General features: G+C 36.1%; 1 pseudogene; it reads right to left on the bottom strand.

Moving 5' to 3' along the window:
* Nucleotides 1-284: 284 nt before the first annotated feature.
* LOC102589568 (mitogen-activated protein kinase kinase kinase ANP1-like) lies at nucleotides 285-1334 on the bottom strand (annotated as a pseudogene).
* Between the last annotated feature and the right edge of the window lie 5199 nt (nucleotides 1335-6533).

The raw sequence follows: 6533 nt of genomic DNA, 5'->3' as shown, positions 1-6533 counted from the left end.
TAAATATTATATGTTACCTTTTTTATCTTAATTTATATGGCATTGATAGAATTTAAAGTGTCAAATAATTGTTAATTATTGTAATATATAATATGGAGTATTTAAGTCATTTAAAGTATAGTAATTAATATATAACATGTAGTATTTAAGTAGAAGGTGGTGGGGCCCACATATAAATATATTGGATATTAATAGTGATTCTTATTGGAACACAAGTTCACTTGTGGTGAATACTTATTCCCTCTTCTTATATAGTAATATACAAATCAATTTTTATTATGTATCTATCTATTGTCAGTACCCAGTACCCTTCCACAAGTTTCATTCGCTATTTCCTTCAGATCTGGGAATTGCCTCACAAATTTATGATTGTCGATCTTGAATGTTATCTTCTGGATTTGTTTGTGTACAAGAGGTTTTGGATCCAGCAATTGCCTCGACAATTTATGATGGCTGATCTTGAATGTTATCTTCTGGATTGGTTTGTGTAGAAGGTACATTGAATCAATTTTCTTCTTCCTTGTCTTTGTTGTGTTGGCTACTTTGGATGAACTCTGCATAAAAGTGTGGTTCAAGAGCATGTCTACAGTCCAACGCGTGTTGGGATTCCTCAAAAGACCTTTTTCCAGAAAATTTTGAGCATCATTTGACAGCTTCAAGTTCTAAAACTTTGGTTCCTCAAACTCGATTTAGTCCAACACATCGTCACCATCTGCGTCTTCCCACAGTGTGTCCCTGTAATCAGCTCATAGATAGTGCAGCCAAGAGCCCAAATATCAACTTGTGGGCTATACTCAGTGTTAATCACAGATTCAGGTGCCATATACCTTTATGTGGTCCATGCCCTGTTCCACGGTCACAAAGAGCCCGAAATAAGCAATCTTGGCAGTTTTATCCCGCCGTACAAGGAGAATATTTCCAAGTTTGATGTCACAGTGAATGATTCCTTTATTGTGTATACAGTTGAGCCCTAAAAGAACATTCTTCGTGTGTTTCTTAACTTCAAACACCGACAGTGAATTGCAGTTTTGAAGACGATCAGCAAGGCTTCCTCCTGAAGCATAAACGAGCAATAAGTTGTAAAGATTGACGTTATCTTCAAAAGAGACATTAGCTCCGAAACTGTGAACAATGAAAGGTGAATGTTTGAACATTCGGAGGATTTCGTCTTCTTCTTTCAACTATTCAGAATCACTGTAGTTGCAAGATTTGACAGCGATGAGAGATGGAAGGGTAACACCATGAAATAGTGCGTTAGAGGTAGAAGCTAATGAGACAATACCGAATCCACCTTGACCAAGAATTGTGCCTCTCTTCCACAATAATTCCGCCATTGGAAATTAAGAATTGAATGTGCAGTATGTTTGTAGTATATTATAACAATACATTAGAGAGTAATTTATAGATGATATATGTTATCCTATTCCCTTTCCTATACCAAAATGAAAATCCTAAAAAAAAAACGATTACATCTATATTTCCCTTACCAAATTTCTATTTTAATTTGATTTAAAGGTTCGTTTCCTATTTTTCCCTTCTACACTATTCTTCTCCCGTGTTTTCTTATTCCTTTAGGGATTAATTTAATTCAATTTCGTTTTTATTTTCCTATATAAAATTTTAATTTATTTTTTATTTAAAAAAATCTATGTATAGGTATGTTAGATCCGTCTAGTGAAGTTCATGTTTTTTTTTAGTTCACGGGTATTTTTTATTCTTCTTACACATGAATTATTTTTTTTCACTTCTTTGATTCAAGGAATATTTTGAAATTTGAATTTTGAATATCTCTCCTAAAAATCTATTTGCTTATCATTATTCTTATTTCATTTTAGTGTGAAAATATAAGAAACAAAAAGAAAGAATTGTAAATGGAAAAAAAAATTAAGACTATTTTTTGAGATTATATTGTAAATCAAATTTGATACTACCACGCACAACTCTCTAATTGTAGTTGTCACTCCCCGAGTCTACACCCTGGACGGGACTGGCACTCGAGAACCATTGATGGCCCCAAGTGAACCCTTGGCCTGGTTTACTACTCAGCGTAAGACTTTACTCAACAAAGATAAATCCATGTAATAAATTGGAATGTTATAAAGGAAACGTCCAACTGGCCAATAAGGCAATTTCAAGTCTCAACATAATAGAATGAAAATGAAAAGACTAATGAACTATAACTAGTTGTCTATGAAGCCTCTAAATTTATGAGGGATGTCGGGACAAGACCCCGATCATCCTAACAATTGAAAATACCAAAGCAATGTAAAAAAGAGATCCTTCGGAAAGCAAGGAGGCTCACCAAATGTCTCTGAATGCTCAACTGGATCAACAGGCCTTGGATACTGATCCTGGTTACGTGTATCTGCATCATAAAACAATGCATGTCAAATGACATCAGTACATTGAATGTACGAGCATGTGAGGGGAATACTAAACAAGACATAAGCTTGAAATGGAACTGAAGAAACTTACTTTTGTCAACTCAATTCAACTCATTTCAATATAAATCAATAATAAGGATGCAATATAAAGAAAAGCTTTAAAACATGTAAAAACAACTCTGTGTATTAAAAAACACACAATAACTCAGTTTGTATAAGAAAATACAAAATAACTCTGTGTATATAAGAATACAAAATATATTTGTGGGAGTTTCACTAACCAATAGCCATCTCTATGAGCTTAAGTGATGGTACAACGTTTAGCCTCACGCTGTCAGGGCCATCCTATACCTTGCCAGGGGTATAGAACCTAAATCACTAGATGGATCCACTAGTCTATGCTAAAAGCATTAAGGAATCATCTAAAAAGTATGACCCTTTTCTACCCATGTTGGCTACACGATTTATGGAGACTTTGAATTATTTGAACTCAAATTTGTCCCCAAATCGGTGTTCAATACTACTCCCAAATATACTAGCTCATATGTTTAAAAACATAATACTTTCTGTGATTTGAGATTATTACTCAAAAACTAGCTCAAAAGCTCTCTTGGAAATCGGTGTTTCCTCTCTTGGAAATCAGTGTTTTCTCTCTTGTTTAAATGTGAAAACATTTTAACTCTTGGAAATACTTAGTTCCCATATAATCTTTTGAAGTAATGAACTTCACTCTTGCTATTACTCAACTCAATACTCAAGTCTTTAAAACAAGTTTTAAAACGTTTGCAAAAGACTTTTGAAAAAAAAGACTCTAAGAACTCTCCAGACTTGGCTCTTAACACTACCTTGAATTTGAATTATGAATTCAAGGTTATGATTTGTGATAGGAAAGATATCATGATGATTAGGAGTACTTTTAGATAGTTAAACATGAGAAACGAACAAGAAATCACTATCTAGATGCAAGTCCGCGACGCGGAGATGTATTTTATTATTTGGTCACAACATACATTTTTAGACAGAGGATTCCACAACCTCTTCGCGACGCGGAGAAAATTTCAGTGAAAGGGGGGGCAGGTCCGCGACGTTGACTGGGTTGCCAGTTTCGCCCGACTTTTTCCTTCTTCGTTTTCTATCCCCAATTCGCCTAAATTTGATTCTTTTTCTCAATTTCACTTTAGATTCAGTTACCCAGTACATGTACACAAGAATCTACTCTTAAACGACTCTAAAATCGACATGATTCCATCAAGAACTCAACAATCCCATCAAATCTCAAGAATGAAAGCCAATTTCAAGAACAGAATTCAAGATCATCAAACTTGCAACTTCCTATAACGAATTTCGTTGTAATATGCCTGGTTGGCACGTGGGTGAACAAACCCAACGCTATGAAAGTCTCACATACCTCTTAGGATTGAATCATTGGCTAATTCCGCAACCAAAATCGCAAGAACTTGATGAATCTTGACCTTTTCTCCTCATTTCTCCTCTCAAGTTCTTTCTCTAAAAACCCTGGCATGGAATTTGAGTGAGTAAACTAAACCAATTCAGTTTAGACCCCAAATAAATTACTAAAAATCGATTTAATTAATTGGGTAATGAAAAGACCAAAATACCCTTCTAAAATCGGGTTGACTTTCCTTATCCAGACAGCCCGACTTCAAACGGGCATATCTCCCTTATATGAACTCGAAAATTAGCAAACTCGGTGGCGTTGGAAAGATAATTGAAAGACCTTTCATTTAATATCTTGTAGCCCACCTAACTCATCATGTACAGGAGTTATGGTCATTTGAAGTGGACCCAAAACTCATACTTAACATACTTGCCAAATTTCAGATTTTTTTACTCTTCCCAAAAATGGTTCTTTCTAATTCTAGCTCTTTCAAATAGTGGGGTGTTACAATATTTCCCCCTTGGGAAAATTTGTCCTCGAATGAGATTACTCTTAGTAGGCTAAGGGTGTAACACCTAACATCCAGCTCAAACACCCAACAAGCAAAATGTAAACACAACAAGTTAGCTTAAAGTAATGCCAAGAAAAGGATTAGTACCTTAATTTGGAATTTCTCCGAACTCGAAGAGATGTGGGTACCTCTTCTTCATGTCCTCCTCAGCTTCCCAAGTAGCTTCCTCAACAAACTGATTTCTCCACAGAACTTTGACTGATGTTACTTCTTTGGTTCTCAACTTGCGAACTTGACAATATAAAATCTGAACAGGAATCTCCTCATAAGATAAGCTATCCTTGATACCGATATTTTCAGTAGGAATAATAAGTTAAGTATCGCCCATACACTTCTTTAACATGGAAATATGAAATACCGGATGGACTGTTGCCAACTCTTGGGATAGGTCTAACTCATAAGGTACGTTGCAAATCCTCTTGGATATCCTGTAAGGGCCAATATACCGGAGACTAAGCTTCCCCTTCTTACCAAATCTCATAACTCCCTTCATGGGTGAAACCTTTAAATACACCCAATCATGTACTTCAAACTCTAAGTCTCTTCTCCTAACATTTGTATAGGATTTCGGACGACTCTGCATTGTTTGCAATCTCTTTTGAATAACCTTTAATTTTTTCATAGCTTGGTGCACAAATTCTGTTCCTATCAACCCAGCTTCACCAACTTCAAACCATCCAATAAGAGATCTGCATCGCCTACCCATAAAGAGCCTCATAAGGAGCCATTTGGATGCTAAAGTGGTAACTATTGTTATAAGCTAACTCAATGAGAGGTAGGAGATCATCCCAATTACCCTTGAAATCAATCACACAAGACCTCAACATATATTCTAAAGTCTGAATAGCGCGCTCTGCTTGACCATTAATCTAAGGATGTGTTCACCTTTGTGGAATGACTTCCAGAATTGTGTAGTAAAATGTGCACCTCTATCTGATATAATCGACACTGGAAATCCATGAAGTCTAACTACCTTTTGAAGATATAACTTAGCAAAATTCTCTGTTGAATGGGTTGTCTTTACCAGCATAAAGTGGGTTGATTTAGTCATTCGATCTACAATCACCCAAATCGAATCATGTTGTCTACGGGACCGTAGTAAACCTGTGATGAAATCCATATTGATCATCTTCTACTTCCATTTCGTAAGATCTATATTATGAGTCATACCACCGGGCCTCTGGTGCTCTACATTAACTTGTTGGCAATTTGGACACTTAGCAACAAACTCTGCAATGTCCTTCTTCATACTACTCCACCAATAAGCCTCTCTCAAATAATGATACATATTTGTGGAACCCGGATGGATATAATAACTGGAGCTATGAGCGTCCTCTATGATCCTCTCTTGAATTTCATCCACCCTTGGCATACACAACCTACCTTGATACCTCAATACACCATCTCCCCCTTGTTCAAAAGCTATCACTTTTTGCTTATGAGCATTTGCCTTCAATACAAGAAAAATAGGATCTTGGTCTTGCTTCTCTTTAACTTTGGACACTAATGATGATTCAGCCCTATTCATCACCACCACTCCTCCTTCACTAGAATCCAGTAAACAATCTCATAATCGTGCAAGTCTATGCACATAATTTGCTAACTCTTTCTTGTATTCCTCAAAATGGGCAGTACTACCCATAGACAACCAGCTCAAGGCATCAGCAACAATATTAGCCTAACCTGGGTGATAGAGAATACTTATATCATAAACCTTGAGAAATTTTAACCACCTTCTTTGTTGGAGATTAAGCTCTTTCTGACTAAACACATATTGAAGGCTCTTATGATCAGAGAACACGTCTACATGAACACCATAAAGGTAATGGCGCCATATTTTCAAAGCAAATACTACAACAACTAACTCTAGATCATGGGTTGGGTAATTTTTCTCATGAACCTTAAGTTGTCTGGATACATAAGCTTTAACTTTACCATTTTGCATCAATACACAGACCAATCCAACTCTGGACGCATCACAATATACCACAAAACCTTGCGTACCCTCTGGTAAGGTCAATACTGGGGCAGTAGTCAACCTTTTTTTCAATTCCTGAAATTTTTTCTCACAAGCTTCAGACCATTAAAACTTAATTGTTTTCTAAGTCAACTTAGTCAAATGAGATGAAATAGATGAGAACCCCTTGACTAACCTTCTATAATATCTAGCCAACCCCAA

This window comes from Solanum tuberosum, unplaced genomic scaffold (genome assembly GCF_000226075.1).
Source record: "Solanum tuberosum cultivar DM 1-3 516 R44 unplaced genomic scaffold, SolTub_3.0 scf00176, whole genome shotgun sequence".
NCBI classification, from domain to species: Eukaryota; Viridiplantae; Streptophyta; class Magnoliopsida; order Solanales; family Solanaceae; genus Solanum; species Solanum tuberosum.
The sequence above is the reverse complement of the archived record's forward strand: the minus strand, read 5'-3'. Positions and strand labels throughout refer to the sequence as shown.